This window comes from Pogoniulus pusillus, chromosome 1, assembly GCF_015220805.1.
Source record: "Pogoniulus pusillus isolate bPogPus1 chromosome 1, bPogPus1.pri, whole genome shotgun sequence".
Lineage (NCBI taxonomy): Eukaryota > Metazoa > Chordata > Aves > Piciformes > Lybiidae > Pogoniulus > Pogoniulus pusillus.
Genome location: NC_087264.1, coordinates 40,301,589 through 40,322,851, shown reverse-complemented (window position 1 = coordinate 40,322,851; position 21,263 = coordinate 40,301,589).

Genomic DNA, 21,263 nt, shown 5'->3' with positions numbered 1-21,263 from the left:
CAAAGTTTTAATGAACACTTGTGACCTGACAATAGAGTTGATACTTGCTAAACAGAATGGCTTCCTTCTTGCAGTGTGACATCTGTTTTCTTGCAAAAGTAGACTCCTGTTCAAGTACAAGGATCTTGCCTAGAGGAAAGTCCCACTAAATTGCATTTAATTTGGCAAATTTGGTCCAATTAAATACAATGGGGAAAGTGCAGTCTCATAGTATTATTATATAGTTATGTTGTGCAGAACTTTGTGTACAATGCCCTAACAGTAAAAACCTCATTCCTTCAATTTCTGCTAATTGTTTCCACATTGTAACAGTTAATGCATTTCCTCCAGATACTGTACATTCCTGTCGTGCTCAATCAGTTACTAAGGACTGTGTGCTGGGAATAAAAGAGCTCAGCATATTTCCTGCCCTCCTCAGCTGAATCTTGGTCATCTCTCATATAGTGGAGAAATAGAAAGTAAAAATAAATAAATTACAATAGTCTCTTAAGGTGGCACATAGCACTTTACTTCAACTCCTACTCGCGCTGTGTGAATTGGTCTTTTACTCCAACACCTCTGTAAACTTAGGGAAAGGAATCAAGTAACATTTTAGATGTATGTCTAATTTGAATAGCATGTTTCAAGGTACAGGTTTGAAAAGAGACCATAATTATTGTATATTCAAATCTACTATGGTATCATAGAATCATAGAATCATAGAATCAGCCAGGTTGGAAGAGACCTCCAAGATCATCCAGTCCAACCTATCACCCAGCCCTAACCAATCAACTAGACCATGGCACTAAGTGCCTCATCCAGTCTTTTCTTGAAGACCCCCAGGGACGGTGCCTCCACCACCTCCCTGGGCAGCCCATTCCAATGGGAAATCACTCTCTCTGTGAAGAACTTCTTCCACACATACTGTCAAAAAGGCACACAGTTGTGAGGGAAAAAAGCAGAACTTAACTGTATCTGGTTATTTGTACTGAAATTAAATGACAAATGTGTGACATCATCAAGGGAAGAAAGCCTAAAGAAGAATCTACACCAAATACAGAAAAAGGGGAGAATAGAGGAGCAGAAAGAAGGATGGTTCCTACCTAAGCCTGAGAAAAGGAACCATGATCAATGGCCTTGCTTTCAATTCTCTGATTATGGAAACTCCTCCCTGCAGCAGTCCATGCCAGTATTGAATGGCCATGTCAGAGTGAATAATAAAGCTGGCTGACATTATGGGTGGTTGTTGCAGTTTACCACTTTAATAGAACTGCAACAAAAAAGTAATTCTGCTGTAGATATTTATTTATCTGTCATCTGTCTAGTTATTTCAAATGTGGGCTTCAGCTGCTGGCAGCTAATTCATTGAGTTTGATTTGTGGGCTATGGAAGCAGGAAGGAAAAGCCCAGCTTTGATCTCTTGTGGACAGTTGAAAGTAATAAATGTCCCTTTGTCAGGAGTGATTAGTTTCTGTTCTCTGAAATCTATCTGGAAGATGCAGACCCTGAGTGCTCTTTGAGGTACTTTGATTTTCCACCAAAAATGTTTGCTGCTCCCAGGAATTGTGTCATGAGTTTCTCTGTTCCCAGTTGAAATGCTGAAGCCTGGCAAATAACATCCTGCATACCCTAACATGTTTTCTTTCTAGCTAACAAAAAAACAAAAACCCAAAGAAACACAACCCAAGCTGTTGAATATTTTGTTTGCTAGCTGTGCTTATTCTTCAGAACACTGTTTCTTCAGTCTTTATATGAAGTTGTCATATATATCTCATTTAAACCTAGCTGTCTAAAATGTAATTTGTTAGCAATCTCACTATTTCCCAGTTTCATGTGGTAGGAGATAACTGAACAGCTGAGTCAGGTGACAGGTGTCTATCTTCTCCTTATAGCTGCAGAAGAAGCCTAAATCACTGTTAGATCACTGAGTTTATATGAAATGCCCTATAGATGATGTGTCGGAGAGGAGCATTGAAAGCTGTTTGAAACTGTTGCAGTGTTTAAACATTAAAAAAAACCTAATTCTTTACTATGTATTTATTTATTTATTTATTTATGTATTTATTGTCTATGCAAATACCTTGAAATTACCTGGGATTGCCCTCCAATCACTAGTCCTGTGTAGTCCATTATCAGACAACAGGTTTCTGTGCAAATGACCATGGAAATCTAAATTTTAGGAGGCGTACAAGACTTTAACAATATCTATACTTTATTTTAGCTTGTTGAAGGATTTTGACTACTTGTTCTTATTTTGTTCTCTCAGATGTGCAGTTTAATTTCATCGTTCTGTAGCTACAGTTAGTATCTTGATTGCTCTGTTTGCTTTCGGTGCTGTAGTAAAGTAACGAGAGTGATCATAATGGATTGACTGCTACACCAGATAAGCATCTGCCCCCAGATGTGTGGAAAAGCCTGTGCTATGTTCTAGAATGTACAAATATGAAAGCATCCCTAAATGCTACAGCTTGTTCTGTGTGGGAGGTTAGAGTAGGTGATCACAATGGTCCTAGCTGTACCTTGTCCTGCTTACAGCAAAGGTCAAAAAAAAAAAGCTAAGGAACATGGAAGAAAGTTGCTGTGACTACTGTACAAAAAAAAATAAATATTAAATTCTACCCTTTTTACAAAGTTCAGATGTCAGATGAGCTGTGTCACAGGGTGACCTGAATGGTTTCATATCCATCATGAGAGTTCAGTACGGTTTCACCATTGTTTCTAGTATTTTTAAGAGGGACTCAGGCATGATCACCTCTGATTCCAGAACTAAACCTAAAATCCTAGTGAGAAATTGGCTTTGAAGCACCATTAAGGATATGCATAATGTAATGACAGAAGCAGAAAGTTACACAAAGTCCCTCTGGTTTTCCTTAGGTAAGAGTAAGTGATGTCTTTTCCTGTGATTCTGAACATGTCACACTCTGTCTTTATTACAAGATTTTTTAATGTGTACATTAGTAGCTTAACCTTTAAAGAACTTTAGGTCCTTGAAGGCTCTGTATAGTGGAAAAGTTAGCCAAGTGACCATTACAAATAAATATATTAGTCATCAAATGAAGTGTGACCAGCAGGACAAGGAAGGTGATTCTTCCCCTCTGCTCTCATGAGACCCCAAATAGAACACTGTGTCCAGTTCTAGTGCCCCTAGCATAAGAAGGACATTAAATTGCCAGAGTGGGTCCAGAAGAGGGCCACAAGATGATCAGAGGGCTGGAGCACCTGCCCTATGGGGACAGGTTGTGGAGAGTTGGGGCTGTTCAGCCTGGAGAAGTGAAGGTTCTGGGCAGACCTTATAGCAACCTTCCAGTACCTGAAGGGGATCTACAAGAATGCCAGGGAGAGACTTTTTACAAGGGTTTGTAGTGATAGAATGAGAAGGAATGAATTGAATGAATCTTGAGGAGGGTAGATTTAGACTGGATATTAGAAAGAACTTCTTGAAAGTGAGGGTAGTGAGACACTGGGACAGTTTGCACATGGATGTTGTAGATGGCCCCTCCCTGGAAGTGTTTAAGGCCAGATTGGATGAGGCTTTGAGCAACCTGGTTTAGTGGAAGGTGTCTCTGCCTATGGTGTGGGGGTTGGAAGTAGAAGACTTTTAAGGTCCCTTCCCACCCAAACCATTGCATGAATCTATGAATCTTGGATAAACTTGAGTAGCTGTTGGCCAAACATTTGAGTTGGGTTCAATTCTGCCAGTCCTTTCTACTCTATCCAGTCCTCCGATCTTCCTATGCGCTTCAATATTTCAATGTGGTCTACATGGACTGATCTATGTGCCTCTGGATAGCTCTTTGAAGGGCCACAGTTCTGTGAATTTCATGTAGAGGTTTCTTTTGGAGAGTACTGAAACACTGGACTCTTCATTTCTTATTTGTGATGCAGACCAAAATGATATTGTGTTCCCTCAGATTCAGTAAATGGAAGATTCTGTTGCTCTAATGAAAAGAGTAATGTATGCTGTGTTGAATTTTGTGCAGATAATTCAGCACCCAGCTGCATAATGTGGCTGTTTAATTAATATAATATATTCTTTTCTGCATGCTGCTGTATGATTAACAGTCCCTGCTGAGACATGTACTGTAGGTGCAATTGAAATAGATGAGCCTAATGAACAAGGATATTTGCATTTCATTATTATGTTGTATAATTTCACTCATAAAATCTTATGGAATTAATTTAGCATTATTTTCTGCAGATGATCATAATAATAACTTTTGGAACTCATTATGAAAAAAGTTGATTCAAAACATAAGCAGAAAGCATTTGAGTCAGATTTTGTGTGAAAGTGAGTTTTTTACATCCAAAGGTTTTCAAGGGACCTTGCTAATCAAGTATGGCCCTAACTTGCTGTTGCTGAAGCAAAAGGAAGGCAAGATTCTTGTCAACTTTATTCTCTCATCTCTAATGACTTGCTGGAAGGAGGTAAAGGGATCTAATTCTCAAAACAACCATTAGGTTTATGGGAAAGCTCCCTGAAATATTGATTATTTCTTGGGTAGAAAATGATCCAGATGTGTTGGATGTAAATGCAGAGTTAGTGTTATTTTCAGTTCTGTAGTTCTGTTTGCAGCTATGGATATGATGTGCTGAGCTACAGGACATACTTTGTTTGTTTTTTGTTTTTTTTTTAGCAACAGCCCTTAGGGATAAGATCAGAAATGAAGAAAAGGTTCTGGAGCAATCAGCTCTGTGCCTAGCATAGTCAACAAAATGCTAGGCACTGCAGGCAGGTGTACAGACTTTGTAGGAGACCAATAAAAGACATTATAGCAGTAAAATAACTCCCTGAGCTTTGATCTTCTTCTCCAGTGTGAGAGTGCATAAAGTTTCATTTTGGCAAAATGAACACACTTACCTTGACTTGAGTTTCCCCCTCAGTGAAACTCATCCTTTGCTAGCAGCTCTTCCAAAGCATGATCCACAGACAAAGCCATAGTGAGACAGTGACCCAGGACTAACCTCTGTAACCTCCTCCAGGTTTGTGGCAGCTGCTAAACTGGCTGCCTGCATGCACCTCTGCTTTCTGGACAGTGGGTGAAGCAAGCAGTGAACCTCAGTAACATATGCTCACATGTGCACTTAAGTCCCATTTTCTCCTCAAGACAAACTGCCTAATTAAAATGTGTTGGTGCCTATACAGTGGCTGGCCTGCCTGTGGAAAACAGCCTATGTATGATTCCCCAACCACTACTGCTAGCACCCATAGCTTAGCATCATTTTCTAACTCCATTTAAAGTAACTTGTGTGGAGTTCATGTGAACATACATAGCTTAAAATGATTATGCAGTGATGATTTATTGTGAGACAGTGGTAAAAGAGCCTCCATGCAATGCAGAGTTGTTTTATGTGAGTGGTTTCAGTGTTCAAGGCCAAAAGAGTCATTATCATATTTTTTTTCTGAGTTCCATGCCCTAATTCTTAAAACTCCACATACATTTGAAGAACTAGGGCACAGATATACTTCAGACAGAGATCTTTATGTCAATTTTCATCTCTCAGAAGGAAAAAGAAGCCAGAGAAACTTCTAGGCCAATGCCTTCTAAGAGGAACAGCAACTGTTAAGGTAGTTTTACCAAGTGAAGGCTATTGGAAGCTATACCAGAATAGTCTATTTCAAAGATGTGCTAAAGGCTTGTAAAACATTCTGTCTGCTTTCAGCTGTTAGGAAGATACAACAGTACTGACAGCTCCCAGTTTAACATGAATTTTGATTGGCAAGGATGTTGGCTGCACATAAATTTGAGTTGTATCTATGTATAATGATCTTTTATACTGGCTAGTACTCTGCTAGCTTTATGCTCGATCTCTAAGGATTGCTTTAAATCTTGCATTTCAAAAGAGTCTCCAATTAAGAGAGAAAGGAGATAAAGAAGGGAGGAAGGGAGGAAGGAAAGGAAAGGAAAGGAAAGGAAAGGAAAGGAAAGGAAAGGAAAGGAAAGGAAAGGAAAGGAAAGGAAAGGAAAGGAAAGGAAAGGAAAGGAAAGGAAAGGAAAGGAAAGGAGGAAGGAAGGGAGATTGGAAAGTTGATTTGCTAGCTCAGTTATGTTTTAGTTCCTGGTTTGACTTGTGGCTTGGAAGACAGCAGTTCAGAGGCAGTGCCTGAGAGTGCTAAATCTAAAGCCAGTTTTCGGAGTAATCTCTGAGAACTTATTGTGACAGTTGCATGGTCTTAGGGAAGAGTAGATGTTTTATCCCCCAGCAGCCTCAGCCACTTCGCTTTTTAAAAAGGCTCATATAATCTCATCCTTCCTAAGTGTCAAAAACTGAGAAGCAAACACAGAGCAGATATTGCCTGTTGTGAGCCATAACATGGCCTGTACTACGAAATGACATAATGTGCTCCAGGATACATGCCTGGTGGTGAAGATCAGCCCAAGTTTTGTATCTTAACAGAATTCCTTTCCTCAAATACCAGAAGAGAGACAAATAATTTCTTCCACAATGTCCTGTTCTTTCTGGATAAGACTTCCTCTCCTATAGAAGCCAGTCATGACCATCTCCTGTATTATTTGCCTTTACAATCAAACCATTATCTGCTCAGAATGTGCTCATTTTCTTTCTATAGTCTGACTGAAGAATTTGCTCATAGTATTCACCATTGGTTTTTAGATTTTGTCTCCTTTTTGGCTAATGAATGGCTCTTCGAGAAACACACACAACACAGCTAAATTAAGGAGAGGTTTAATTTCTTGCTTTTAGCTTCTTTTCTTTCTTGTTAGCATATTTATTTGATTTTGCTTAATAACTATTGGCTTCTTAACTAAATTAAGATATCTGCATTCTAGTTTGCTAAGTTGGAATGTCAAAGAAAGAAAGGAAATGCGCAGTTTGAGACCAAAGGGAAAAGTCAGCTACTAAGGCTGTATTTCACCATCCTGAATTTCTCTGAATGTTTTATTTATTAAAATTCAAGTTTTGGATTTCTACTTTTTTTTTTTTTTTTTGAATGGTGGTGGAAAGAAGCTGTTGTAATCCACAGCCTTCATTTAAAGCTTGCAAAATGTGCAGGAAACATTTTTAGATCACTTTTTAATTGAAATTGTTCTTCCCAGTGGCTAAAGGGACTAAATGGCTATAGTGCTCAACCAAAACACAAGGAAAAATGAATTGCTTTACTGATTTTAGCACAGAGGAATGGTGTAGTCTTGCAAAAATCACCTCTCTGTTTCACCTGCTGGGAGATTTTTCTACCTTTTTCTCTGAAATCAGAATGCTTACAGATGTTATTATACTAGCACTGGCAGACAGACAGAGTGTTGCTAGTCTGGCAGTGCAAAATCTGAGATCTACCAAATAAAACGGGTGTTAGAAATAGGCACTTTTCTTATATGATCTTGGCATTCTCTACAGGAGAAATACAAGCATTGCTAAAACCTCTACAAATGGTGGAAATACACTCATCAATTTTAGTAACTGCAGTGAAAAGTATTTCTAAACCCACAATTTTGGTCCCACTGTGAATATAAAAATGATGAAGCTGAACACCACTTCCAGCAAGAGCAGGAAATACAAGCACCTCTCAGAGCTGCATCAATTCCCTGAAGTTTCCAGGACATTTTATTGCCCCTTTAGTATCCCCAGAACTTGGGATATTCTGGAAGATTGTCTTGCAGATTTGAAGAGAAACCACTTCAGCCTCATTGTATGCATTTGGGGGTGGGGAAAGCTGTTTCACTGTGTTGAATATTTAATGACTTTAGTGTTTGTAGTTTCTGAAGCACTCTCACTGGCAGATCTCAAACTTTTGCCAACTCTGAGTGATTCAGAACACATGCTGACATGAGCCGGATGATAATGCTCTCAGGGATTGCAGGACTCATTTGACCCTGAAAGATCTCTGTGAAGGTGTGATAGTGATGGGCACTGGTGCTGACCCTCCTGCCTTTTCAGAACTCTTCAAATTGATAAGGATGGACAAGGAATGTGAGAACATGGACTTTTTCAGGCATGAGGAAAGCGATTTGAGACATGACAAACAAAGATCTAGGTCAGAAATGGGCGAGCAAGGAAGATTATGCTTAAAAGGAGGTAGTAGAGGATGCTTAGAGCCAGGTATCTGCAGGAATAATTAAGCAGGTGAGGCAAGGGACATTGTGCCTTGCAAGGCATCAGTAACCATAGTCCTGCTGCTGAGGACAAATTTGAAAAGTTCCTACCACTGTAGGGATAAGGTCAGAAAATCCAAAATGCCTGCACAAGAGACTTTAATCAAAGAGTCTGAAGGGGAACGGTGATGAATAGTGGAGGTAAGCACACTAAGAGCACAATGAAGTGACAGGAGGAGACCAAACCAGAAACAGGGATGCATTGGATAAGAGCTGAGGATGGCTGATGAGTGAAGGATGAGATTTAGAACTTCAGAACTAGAACAGACTGGAAGTGCTGAGGGAAAGTTAAAACATCTCAGAGAGATGCTAATAAATGCTGAATGCCTGAAAGCAAGCCTTCTGCTATTACATTGCATTAGAATCATAGGACTGTAAAATCAGCCAGGTTGGAAGAGACCTCCAAGATCATCCAGTCCAACCTAGCACCTATGTTAAACCATGTCTTGTCAAATAAATTTCTTCATCTTCAGAACACCTTTTCCTCTACTTTCCTCAGGTCCGAAGTCCACAGTAACCAGTTACATTATGAACATGGGAGAAGAGGGAGCTTGAGTCTAGCTACTGCCTCAAAAGTGCTTTCTCATTTAAAAAAATTACTTTGTCTTGAAGTATTTCTGTACTCCATGGCATAGATTTTTGTGGAATCTCTGTCTGAAAAGGAAAATTTCTACTGGCTTTGCGAGGAAGTTGTAAAGGGAAGTCACCATCGGTGTTGCTGCACAGGAGAGTCATTGTATTAAAAAAGTTCTGACACCCACATAAATTTCCATCTCTAAAGTCAGACTAGATTGACATAATTTCATAATTCAGTTTGGTTTTACCTGATCAGTGTCCATTTTACATCTCTGCAAATGTCCTTTACCCAGTAACATTAGAAGAAAACAGATTATTTCTATTTTCCAGTTAATGGCATTTGAACAACATAGTACAGGATGAATATTTAGTTTGTGATCTAAATTATTTATATAGAGTACATAAGTAGCAAAGCACATGGGTTTGTTTCCTGAGGAACTCTTGTGCCTGTTTTAATTGCGTGTCCTCATTTTTAATTACATCTCCTTTCTGGATTTTCCTGGCAGTTATATACTCATCTTGTTCCTCCCAGCTAATTTTCTTTTAGTACAATAAAAAGACTTTTCTTTGAAGAAGTTGCCTAAGGTGGCCAAGAGAGCCAGTGGCATCCTGGCCTGCATCAGGAATGGTGTGGTCAGCAGGAGCAGGGAGGTCATTCTGCCCCTGTACTCTGCACTGGTTAGACCACACCTTGAGTGCTGTGTTCAGTTCTGGGCCCCCCAGTTTAGGAAAGACACTGAGATGCTTGAGCGTGTCCAGAGAAGGGCAACGAGGCTGGGGAGAGGCCTTGAGCACAGCCCTACGAGGAGAGGCTGAGGGAGCTGGGATTGTTTAGCCTGGAGAAGAGGAGGCTCAGGGGAGACCTTATTGCTGTCTACAACTACCTGAAGGGTGGTTGTGGCCAGGAGGAGGTTGCTCTCTTCTCTCAGGTGGCCAGCACCAGAACGAGAGGTGTTAACTACAAGAGGACACAGCCTCAGGCTGCGCCAGGGGAAATTTAGGCTCGAGGTGAGGAGAAAGTTCTTCACTGAGAGAGTCATTGGACACTGGAATGGGCTGCCTGGGGAGGTGGTGGAGTCGCCGTCCCTGGGGCAGTTCAAGGCAAGGTTGGACGTGGCACTTGGTGCCATGGTCCAGCCTTGGGCACTGTGGTAAAGGGTTGGACTTGATGATCTGTGAGGTCTCTTCCAACCTTGGTGATACTGTGATACTGTGAGTCTAAAGCATACTGCTTGTCACCTATCTGGCAATCACACAATTTGCCATGTGTGTCTGTGTTCTGCAGGTGTTGCTGGAGATAAATAATCCATACATTGGAAACTGTAATTTTACAGATTGCAACATCACATCCACTGAGTGTCAACACTGACTTTTCATTTACTTGGATCATAGCTATTTGTTAATCATATGGCTTTAGATCTGACTCATTTCCTATGCTTCACATGGTCAAGTCTTTTCTTAATCTTTTACTACATCATTGGAGATTTACAGTTTATATCCACCGGGGTCTTTTAAGTGCTGAGTGTTTTCATTTGATAAATTTATACCATTTTCTATCTTATTAATGAATCACAATCCCTACTAGCAAAAGAAACATTTTAATACAAAGATGAGAACTATGAGGAAGATAAGAACAAAGAAAAAATCTAATGCAATGAAAGAGAGAAAGCCAAGCAAATAATTCAGTAAGAAAGGCATTCTTTTATCATAAATGATGTTTTGATTAGACTGAGAAAGAGCTGTCAAAAGCAAACCTCAAGAGGTAGGGTTATTCAGTTTGAAGTTTCACAGAATTATCTTCTTTTAGTTGTGTACAAATAATTTCTCTCATACATTTGATACTGGCACAGAAGTGGGACATTCAGAAAGCCAGAATGATATCTCTTTTTGTTTTTCCCCAGTGATTCTCGAAGTTGCTCTTCAGTAACCTGATTTTCTAACTTCAGCATAATTATCTTGAGTGTTGCTGTCTTCAGCTCCTTCCCTACCACCTTTTTTGTTGAGCTAGTGGATGTACTGAGAAATACCATGAGAACAAGCCATGAAGAATTTCCCCTACTCTTGCCTAAAATTCTACAAAAGTGGTGTCAACATACTCAACATACTCCTACCTGACCTTTATTAAAACTGACATAGAGAGACTTTCATATGCAAGCACCCATTAGCTACTGCTACTAAGTGATAAATACTCTCTCACTCCATGCAGAAGGCTGGTTATATGTTTTTAGATTTTACCAAGTTGTAGTGTCTCTTCAGTGGTTTAGAACTGATGTGAAAGGCTGGTCCACAAAGGTCCTTTCTTCTCTACACAGAATTTGTCAGGAGTGAAGTGTGCCAGAATAATTCATTTCAGAGTGACAAGAATCTGGAAATGATCATTAATGTTCAGTGGGTGGTTTAAAGGGAAAAAAACAGTGATGTAAATAGAAGCATGATGGAAAGACCAAAAAGCAATTGGTGGAAATTTGAGACAGACTGAGAGAGTTGGGGTTGCTCAGTCTGTAGAGGAGACCTTATTGTGGCCTTCCAGTATCTGAAGGAGGCCTACAAGAAAGCAGGTGAGGGACTGTTTAGAATGGCAGGTGGACTAGGGGCAATAGAGCAAAACTGGAAGTGGATAGATTCAGATTGGATGTTAGGAACTTCTTCGCCGTGAGGGTGGTGAGACACTGGAACAGGTTGCCCAGGGAGGTGGTAGAAGCCCTATCTTTAGAAGTTTTTAAGGCCAGGCTGGATTGGGTTATGGACAACCTGGTCTAGTGTGAGGTGTCACTGCCCACTGAAGGGGGGTTGAACTGGATGATGTTTGAGGTGTCTTCCCACCCCACCAATTCTGTGAAATCCAAGAATTAGAAGAAATTTTGTAGGTTAAAAAGAGAAGCAAATTATAGGGTGGAGCAGAGACGAGATTTCACTGAAAGGAGACATTGTTGTTTGAGACCCCCTTCTCATCATATTATCATATTTTTTACCCTAGTAATCAGCCTAGGTAGGGATACTTTAGGAAATTTTGGCATTTTGTGTACAGCATAAATAAAAGCTTGGGAATCTCTAGTAGTGCTGTAGGATCAAGGAGAAATCAATTGGTGGGTTTTTCAATTATACTACTGTCATGGGAATCCACGCAGTAAATACTTTCCTCAGCAATAGAAGCCCTACAAAGTGGAAAAAAATAAGCAAAGACAACACATATATTTGCATATTTGCAAAGCAGAAAAGGTCTGCAATACTGTGTTACTATATTTTACTCAAATAAAGAGTATGCTTGACAGCTTATAGCCTAAGTGAGAAAAGCTCATGGAAAGGGCACTGCTGAAACTAGAAGCAATAGCTCTAAAGGGACAGAAGCACAAATATTTTTATATGCTAAGTCTCAAGCATCAGTCTTCGTGCTTTGTGATGTAATTCATGTATTTATACTATTAATATTAAAAAAAAAAATATTACAGTGCTGGTAAGCTGAAGATGAGGCAGCAGTGTGCCCAGGTGGGCAGCAGAGCCAATGGCATCCTGGCCTGCATCAGGAACAGTGTGGCCAGTAGGACAAGGGAGGTTATTCTTGCCCTGTACGCAGCACTGGTCAGGCCACACCTTGAGTACTGTGTCCAGTTCTGGGCCACTCAATTCAAGAGAGATGTTGAGATACTGGAACGTGTCCAGAGAAGGGCAATAAAGCTGGTGAGGGGCCTGGAACATAAGGCCTATGAAGAGAGTCCAAGGGAGCTGGTGGTGTTTAACCTGGAGAAGAGGAGGCTCAGGGGTGACCTCATTGCTGTCTACAACTACCTGAAGGGACGTTGTGGCCAGGTGGGGGTTGGTCTCTTCTCCCAGGCAACCCGCAACAGAACAAGGGGACACAGTCTCAAGTTGTGCCGGAGGAAGTCTAGGCTGGATGTTAGGAGGAAGTTCTTCACAGAGAGAGTGATTGGCATTGGAATGGGTTGCCCAGGGAGGTGGTGGAGTCACTGTCCCTGGAGGTGTTCAAGAAAAGACTGGATGAGGCACTTAGTGCCATGGTCTGGTTGACTGGCTAGGGCTGGGTGCTAGGTTGGACTGGATGATCTTGGAGGTGTCTTCCAACCTGGTTGATTCTATGATTCTATGACTAATAATAATTTGATTCAAAAAGGCTTTTCTGTCTTTGTGAAATGCAGAAGGGAAAAATGATCTTCAGATCCTTATGCAGTATATACTTCAGGACATTCAATATTATCAAATTGAACGCTTTGGACATCAGACCAACAGCTCACAATCTGGCAAGAGACGAGCAGGAAACACTTATCTATAAATGATAGAAGTGCTCTCACAATGCAGTTGTAGAGGAAGAATCTTTCAGAAGCACATCCAAAGCGATCAATGTTGAATTTCGATGGTGAAAACCTACTCTGAAGAGAGCTTTGCAAAGGGAGAAATTATCTTGTTATTTGATCTCATTTCAAACTAAAGATGGATTCAAAACCTTGGATCTAAACAGTCTTGAATTACTCTGACTCTAGAAATCAATATCTACCACTTGGAATTCTCCCAAACTAAATGATGAATGTGAACAGTCACATTAATCTTTACTTCTCTATAATAGGAACGAAGCCTCAGAGAAAAAAAATGTATGTATGTAGGAGGAAGAAAGAATTTATGTATGACAAAGAGCACTTACCAATTCTCTAAAGAAAGAGAAGACACTTTTACTGATTTATCTTCCAAAATGAATTTCTTTCCAGATCATGTGTAATGTTTTCTGGTTTTAGATTTAGATTAGAATTCACAGGATTTCCTTCCCACAAAGTTAACGCACCATTAAATACAGACTACAAAATGTTCAGTGAAGACAATTTAAACATTAAAGACTTTGCAGTCTCACAGGGATGCATTTTGTGTTTCGTAACACAATAATGTGACTGGAAAACAACATGATCAAGTATTCAGGTTGCCACTAAAACATGTACATTTATCCCCACCTTACGCCTTGTCTGTGTGTGTAACCATGCTATGTAATAAATGTATTTAATCTCTCCAAGTAGAGAAAAGCCTACAATTCAGATGACCTATTTTTAAGAAGAGTATGGACTCCCCAGCTACCCTTCCCCATCCTCTTCTATTTGGTCCTCATTTTATAAGGCAAAAACTTTAGAGAGACTAAAATGCTGAATTTTTTCAAGGGCATTTTTAGGTGCTTAGTCTCTGGAGAGGTTTGGGATGCTAAACAGATGGAGGTGTTTACCCACAGTCCTGATTTAGAAGCGTAATCCCTAGGAAGGGCTGCCTTGCTGATATTATTTCCCTTATTCATTGTTTTCCCTCTTTGCTAGCAGTATCTCTTTATGCTCAGTATGCTGCCTTCTTGCTTTGTCCTTATGAGGCATTGGCTAGAGTGCTGGGATATTGGGATTTTGCTTTGCAATGAAGGACCAAACACTGAAAACCTGAGTCCTGCATCCTCAGAAGAAATTATCTTAAAGGTCAGCATGAAATGGTCCTTCCCTAACACATCCCCCCTACCCAGAGGTGAGATCACATGGAGAAGCATGAACATCTGCCCTATGAGTGTCCAAGTGTTTTATGAGTTCTGACTTCAACAGTATTAAGTGAAAAGTTTCTCTAGTGAATGTGAATCCTGTCAACTTTTAAAGTAGCACAGCGTTAAACTATTTTTCTACTACTATCACCAGGATGGTATTGAGTCATTAACACCAAAAATATACATTAAACTTGATTTTCTATATGACTGATTGCGACTTGCCACAAGAAAATGGTCATTTGCAAAGAGGCCAGCTCACCAGCTGAACTGGTCTGTAATATCTTTGCCTATTATGTTTGCTTTCTGCAAAGTCCTCCGATCCATAACTAGAATACAAATCTATTGCCCAGGGAGACAGTTAAAAAGAACTGATTGTCTTCATACAATTTATATGTAACACACAGTGAGAAAAGATTAATACCCTAAAAAAAGACAACTTAAAAGATAAGCTTCTATTTAATTGTTAATTAGAAATTATGAGAGTTAAAAAAAGAAAAAAAATGACAGGTGAGAACTTCCATTCTTGGATAAAAGCCTATTACTGCTCTCTTCACAGCAATTAGGATATGGCTTCTGTTAAATAGGCCTAAGAAGCAAAGTCACAATAGTAAGAGCTAGAATTGCTGGGTATTAAATGTTACTGAGAATGTGGATCTGAATTTTCTTCCACATTAACTTCATTTCCAAGGGAAATTAAATTTATGGGATGGCATTGTCTCTGTTTTGTTATCTGCCATTCCTTCATTCTCTATCTCCTTCAATAATACATGAGCACTGCTTGACAAACCCCCCATTAACTGCCAAAAAACAAAAATACTTGAACTTGCCAGAGACTTTCAGCCAAACTTCTGGACAGAGATGTAGAGGTCTTTATGACATTACCTTTCTCCAAGCTGCAGGAAAATAGGAACAAGAAGAACCAAACTGACATTTCAGTGTTGGGGATCCCATAGAGTGAGATCAATCATATTACCAGAAACCAAAACAGATTCCACAAGAGAGAGACTATATCAACACTCTAGTCTCAGGAAAGCTTAGAGCAGAAGTTGTGCTTTATCTGACATTAAGTAATCCAACCAAATGTCACATAAACCCAGACTTAATAATTTTTAAGCATTTAATGGTGACAGCAACAACAAAACATCGAGACAGAGTCATTTACTCTGTGGTGCAGTCCCCTTCTATTCTCCACATGCAGTGGAGGGGAAGTGTGTTAGGAATCATTTATGTCAGATTGGATTCTGCCTGATTTTTTCTTTTCTGTTTTTTTCTTTTGCATAGGCAAACTGATTCACTATAAGCAATAGGAGATATCCAGAGATCCATAGAAAAGCTTTTCCAAATAGAACAACAATAGATGCCTTCGAAATATTTGTAAGCACACAGCAGATATCATTAAGTCCAGATTAAATATATATATATAAAAATCACAGAATCACAGAGTGTTAGGGGCTGGAAGGGACCTTGAAGGATCTTCTAGTCCAATCCCCCTGCCAGAGCAAAATTACCTACACCAGATCACACAGGAATTCATCCAGGCTGGTTTTGAATATCTTCAGAGAAAAAAAAATCCACAGCTTCCCCGAGTAGCCTGTTGCAGTACTCTGTCACCCTCATAGTGAAAAAAATCCTCCTCGTGTTTGCATGAAGCTTCCTATACCTCAGCTTCCACTCATTGCCTCTTGTCCTGTCATTGGGCATCACCGAGAAGAGCCTGGCTCCATCCTCTTGGCATCGACCTTTTACATATTTATAAACAGAAGCTGCTTTTTGTATGTCAATACATAATAATTACCTAGGATTTTTTAATATATATAATAAAATAAAGCATAGTATAAAAAGAATATCCCCAAGATTGCATACCAGATAAATTTCTATTACAACCCCTAACACACCCCTAAATCTTCCATAAGACTTTTAATTTAAAATACCACTGTTTTTAAAATGTTGTGACCTGGACACATAAAATGTGAGAGAATGTTTATAAAGATGGCCCTATGCTAAGGTAAACAGACATGTATAAACCAAGATAGACGAGTAACGACAGATCTTTCTCATTTATCCTTCAGTCCTTTCACCTTTTGCAATGTCTGTAAATGACATTTCCTCTCTACTTCTATAAGCTTCACTGAGAGAGTCATTGGACACTGGAATGGGCTGCCCAGGGATGTGGTGGAGTCACCGTCCCTGGGGCACTTCAAGGCAAGGTTGGATGTGGCACTTGGTGCCATGGTCTAGCCTTGAGCTCTGTGGTAAAGGGTTGGACTTGATGATCTGTGAGGTCTCTTCCAACCCTGATGATACTGTGATACTGTGAGACAGCTGCTTCTATGCATCAGTACAATTTTGAGCAGAGTATTCATGCAGTTCTAAAAGGTAAATTCTCCAGATTTCAAAAGAAACATATTTTAATTCTCTATATTCTTTTCACAGCTAAAAAGAAACACCTCTTAAAGATTTTTCTTCATAGGCTTCACTATAGTGCTCAGTTAAAAAAAATACAAAAAACAACACAGGTTATGCATATCACAGTTTTGCTAAAACAAGCAGAAGAGTACATATCTGTTGGCCAGGAAACCATAGAATATAAGTTCTCCCAGAATCATAGAATCAGCCAGGTTGGAAGAGACCTCCAAGATCATCCAGTCCAACCTATCCCCCAGCCCTAGCCAGTCAACTAGACCATGGCACTGAGTGCCTCATCCAGGCTTTTCTTCAACACCTCCAGGGACGGTGCCTCCACCACCTCCCTGGGCAGCCCATTCCAATGCCAATCACTCTCTCTGTGAAGAACTTCCTCCTAACATCCAGCCTATACTTTCTCAGGCACAATTTGAGACTGTGTCCACTTGTTCTGTTGCTGGAGAAGAAGCCACCCCCCCACCTGGCTACAATGTCCCTTCAGGTAGAAGGAGCACTGACAAAAGCACAAAGCTGTCTGACACAAGTCTAAAGGTAAAGCTCTGTGTAGCAGAGTAAGATCTACAAAATGAGGATTTTGATTCACATTTCCTGTTCTTGAAACTCTGGTTTCGCTTTTGGAATTAATGGCTCTTGGATAAATGCATTCAGATGAAGATGGCAGGTGTTAAATTTTGCCCTTATCTCTTTGTTGCATCTTCATTAGTGCCTGTAGGATGACTTAAACACATGTCACTGTGTTAGGTCTCAGAGAATGTGCAGAATATGTCTATTGATTTGAATCGATTTCTGTGACTACTATGTAGCCTTTGGCACAAAAGCTCTGCTCTATTTTGAAGGTTATTTCCATGCTGCTGTGTGCCCAGGCTCCCAAAAGGCCTGCAATAGCCCAAGATATTGTGTTTACTGATGACTGCTTTTTGCTACCATAGTGCAGCACAGAGACTGAGCATTATTTTACCAAGAGATGTGAAGCTTACAAACCTGTCACTTGAAAGGCAGTACATAGGCATCTGGAATTGTCTTCAAAAGGGTGCACTGACAGATAGAACTGCAGAGATCTATAAAAGCTGAAATATGTTTGGTTTGGGGTGGGGGCTAGGTTACTTTCCTCATCAGTTATATACGTTTTGTCTATAACTAAGAATTAAAAGCTAACAGTGACTGAAATATAGTATTTGCAGGAAAATATAGTATTTGCAGGAAAAGCAGGGAGACAGGACAGTTTCATGTGGTACCTCTCTTTAGAATAGCACTGTGAGATGAATGTGTCTGTACTCGAGTACCTGGGTTCAAGAGAAATTAATTCATAATTTCTTTCAGGTTTTCACACCCTTTTTACATTCTTAGCCTTATTTTAGATTTTTTCCCCACATTCTAAAGTTAGCTTTTGTTGCTAGAATGGTTCTCTAATTTCAAACCGTTGCTCCTTGTCCTGTCACTATAGACCTTTACAAACAGTCCCTCTCTAGTTTTCTTGTAGGCCCCTTTCAGGTACTGGAAGGATTCTATTGGGCCTTCCTGGACTCTTCTCCAGTTTGAACAACCCCAGTTCCCTCAGCCTGTCCTTGTAGGACAGTGTGTTCCAGCTCTGTAATATTTTTTGTGGCCCCCCTCTGGACCTGCTCCATCAGGTCCATGTCCTTCCTATGTTGGAGGCTCCAGAGCTGGACACAGTACTCCAGGTATAGTCTCACCAGAGCAGGCTGGCAGAATCACCTCTTTCGATTTGCTGGCCACACTTCTTTTGATACAACCTAGGATGCCACTGACTTTCTGGGCTGCAAGTGTGCATTGTTGGCTCATGTCCAACTTCGCATCTACCAGCACCTCCCAGTCTTTTTCTGTAGGTGTACCCTCAATTTCATCATCCCCCAGCCTATCTTGATATCTAGGATTGTCCCAATCTAGGTGCAGGACTTTACACTTTGCCTTATTGAGCTCCATGACATTCTCTTCAGCTCACCTCTCCAGCCTGTCCAGGTCCTTCTGGATGGCATCCCATCCTTCAGACTTACTAACCACACCGCCCAGTTTGGTAATATCTGCCAATGTGCTGAGGATTCACTCAATCCCACTGTCCCATTGATGAAGATATTGAACTGCACTGGTCCCATTACAGACCTCTGAGGGACACCACTTTTCGCCCTTTAATAGCAGTCAGGAATAAGCAGAAACTTTTCTCAAATTTTGACAAAAACTATTATATTCACAGCTCTTTTTGCACAGCCTTTAATTTTCCTGCCTGATGAAAAATATTCCATTACTTGTCAAGTTATATAGTTAATATAAGCAAAATATACAACGTTCCCCACTGATCTGCTGGTTAGTGTTGCTCTCTGAACGATAAATCCTACTAGTGACAAAGGTAATCTTACAATTACCTTCATAAGAATATAATCACCTGGAATTCTGTTCATCACCCAAGCAAACAGGAGGATGCACAACTTTGTGGTGAGAGATTATGTATTTAGCAAGAGCAGGCTTCACCATAGATGTATTAGGAATGGAGTCAAAATGCTCATTATCAAATCATTCGTTCTTTCTATGTCAAAGGGAATCCCCCCTGACTTCTTCAAACAAAAGCAGAATGTCACCTTAGAGAAGTGATTTTATTTCACTATTACAAATATTTTTTTCTCTTCCTGCAGTCTTGTGTCAACATTTATTCCCTGTGGCACAATACTAATGGGCTGGTTTCATTTCCTTGCTCGACATTTTGCTGCTATTTTGTCCTGGCTAAGTGTTAGTATATATTGGATTAGGATAGTCTTTGTTCCATTCTTGAAAGACAAAGCAAACAATTATTTCACACTATGGGTTTAGGTACAGATTTATCACGAATGCAAAGCACATCAATTAATCTTTCATTCTCTGTTGAAGTCTGAAACTTCTGCCCCAGCAGTCTTGAAGGGGTCTGGATGAAGCGTCCAGCTGTGCTGCTTCTGCATCTATGCTGCAGTCAGTCCTGGTTTAGTTAAACTAGAAAAGCCTTATTCCTACTATTTGTTCTATGACAAATAATTGAGCATATACTTATCACTAGCCTTAAACTTTTTAACTCCAGTGGTTATATTGATACAGACATGACACATGCCCTGGTCCACATGAGGAACTTCAACATTCCTGATATCTGTTGGAGGGACAATATAGCAGTGCACAAGACATCCAGGAAGTTCCTGGGAGGTATTGATGACAATATCCTTCTCCTTGGCACTTCAACATAAAAAGGAGGCCTACAGAGGTTGGGATCAATGACAGGTATCCTGGGAGGAATACAGAAAAGTGGTTTGAGTAGCTGATTCACCAGGTTAGGAAAGCTAGATCCCAGATAGAATTAAATACAGCCATCAACAACAGGAGCATCAAGAAAAGCTTCTATAGATATGTCAATAAAAGAAAGACTAGAGAAGGAGTGGGCCCACTTTGGAAGGAAACAGAGGACCTGGTCACCCAGGATAAAGAGAAGGCAGAGGACTGAAACAGTCCTGAGGAGAAGGACTTTGGGGTGCTGGTTGAAGAGAAGCTCAATGAGTTGGAAATGCCCATTTGCAGTCCAGAAAGCAGCCAAATCCTAAACTGTATCAAAGAAGTGTGGCCAGAAGGTTGAGAGAAGTAATTATCTCCCTCTACTCTGCTGTTGTAAGATCCAATGGGTATTGTGCCCAACTTTGGAGCCCCCAAGAGAAGGACAAGAAAATGTCAGAGTGGGTCCGGAGAAGAGCCATAAAGCTGGTCCGAGACCTAGAGAACCTCTCCTATGAAAAAAGGCTGCGAGAGTTGAGGTTGTTCAGCCTAGACAAGAGAAGGCTCCAAGGAAACCCTATAGCAGCTTTCCAGTATTTGAAAGGGACCTACAGGAAAGCTGGAGGGAATTTTTACAAAGACATGTAGTGACAGTATGAAATGTAATGGCTAATGGTAGAAGCTAGATTTAGATTAGAGTTTGGGAGGAAATTCTTCAGCATGAAGGCAGGGAGGTACTGGAACAGGTTACTGAGAGAAGTTGTGAAGTCTCCAACACTGGAAGCATTTAAAGCCAGGTTGGATGAGGCCTTGAGCAGCCTGGTCTAGCAGGAAGTGTCTCTGCTCATGGCAAGCATATGGAACTAGATGATCTTTAAGGTTTCTTCCATCCCAAACTATTCTATGATTCTATGGTAAAATATAGGTAAGTATAAGATGAAAAATCTGAGAAACAAATAGATCACTTTGTAATGAGCTACCAGTACTCTCTGAATAAACCAGCTTAAAGAGGGCTGGTATATCCCTACTCTGTGCTGCAGTGATTGCTCTCTCTGTCCTAAATACCCAGGTGGGGAGTGGCCTCTTCTCCCAGGCAACCACCAACAGAACAAGGGCACACAGTCTCAAGTTGTGCCCTGGAAAGTATAGGCTGGATGTTAGGAGGAAGTTCTTCACAGAGAGAGTGATTTGCATTGGAATGGGCTACCCAGGGAGGTGGTGGAGACACCGGCCCTGGAGGTGTTGAAGAAAAGCCTGGATGAGGTACTCAGTCCCATGGTCTAGTTGACTGGCTAGGGCTGGGGGATAGGTTGGACTGGATGATCTTGGAGGTCTCTTCCAACCTGGGTGATTCTGTGATTCTAGTAAGCCCATGGAATAAGTTAACAGGAACTCGATTATTTTCCTAAGGTGAACAA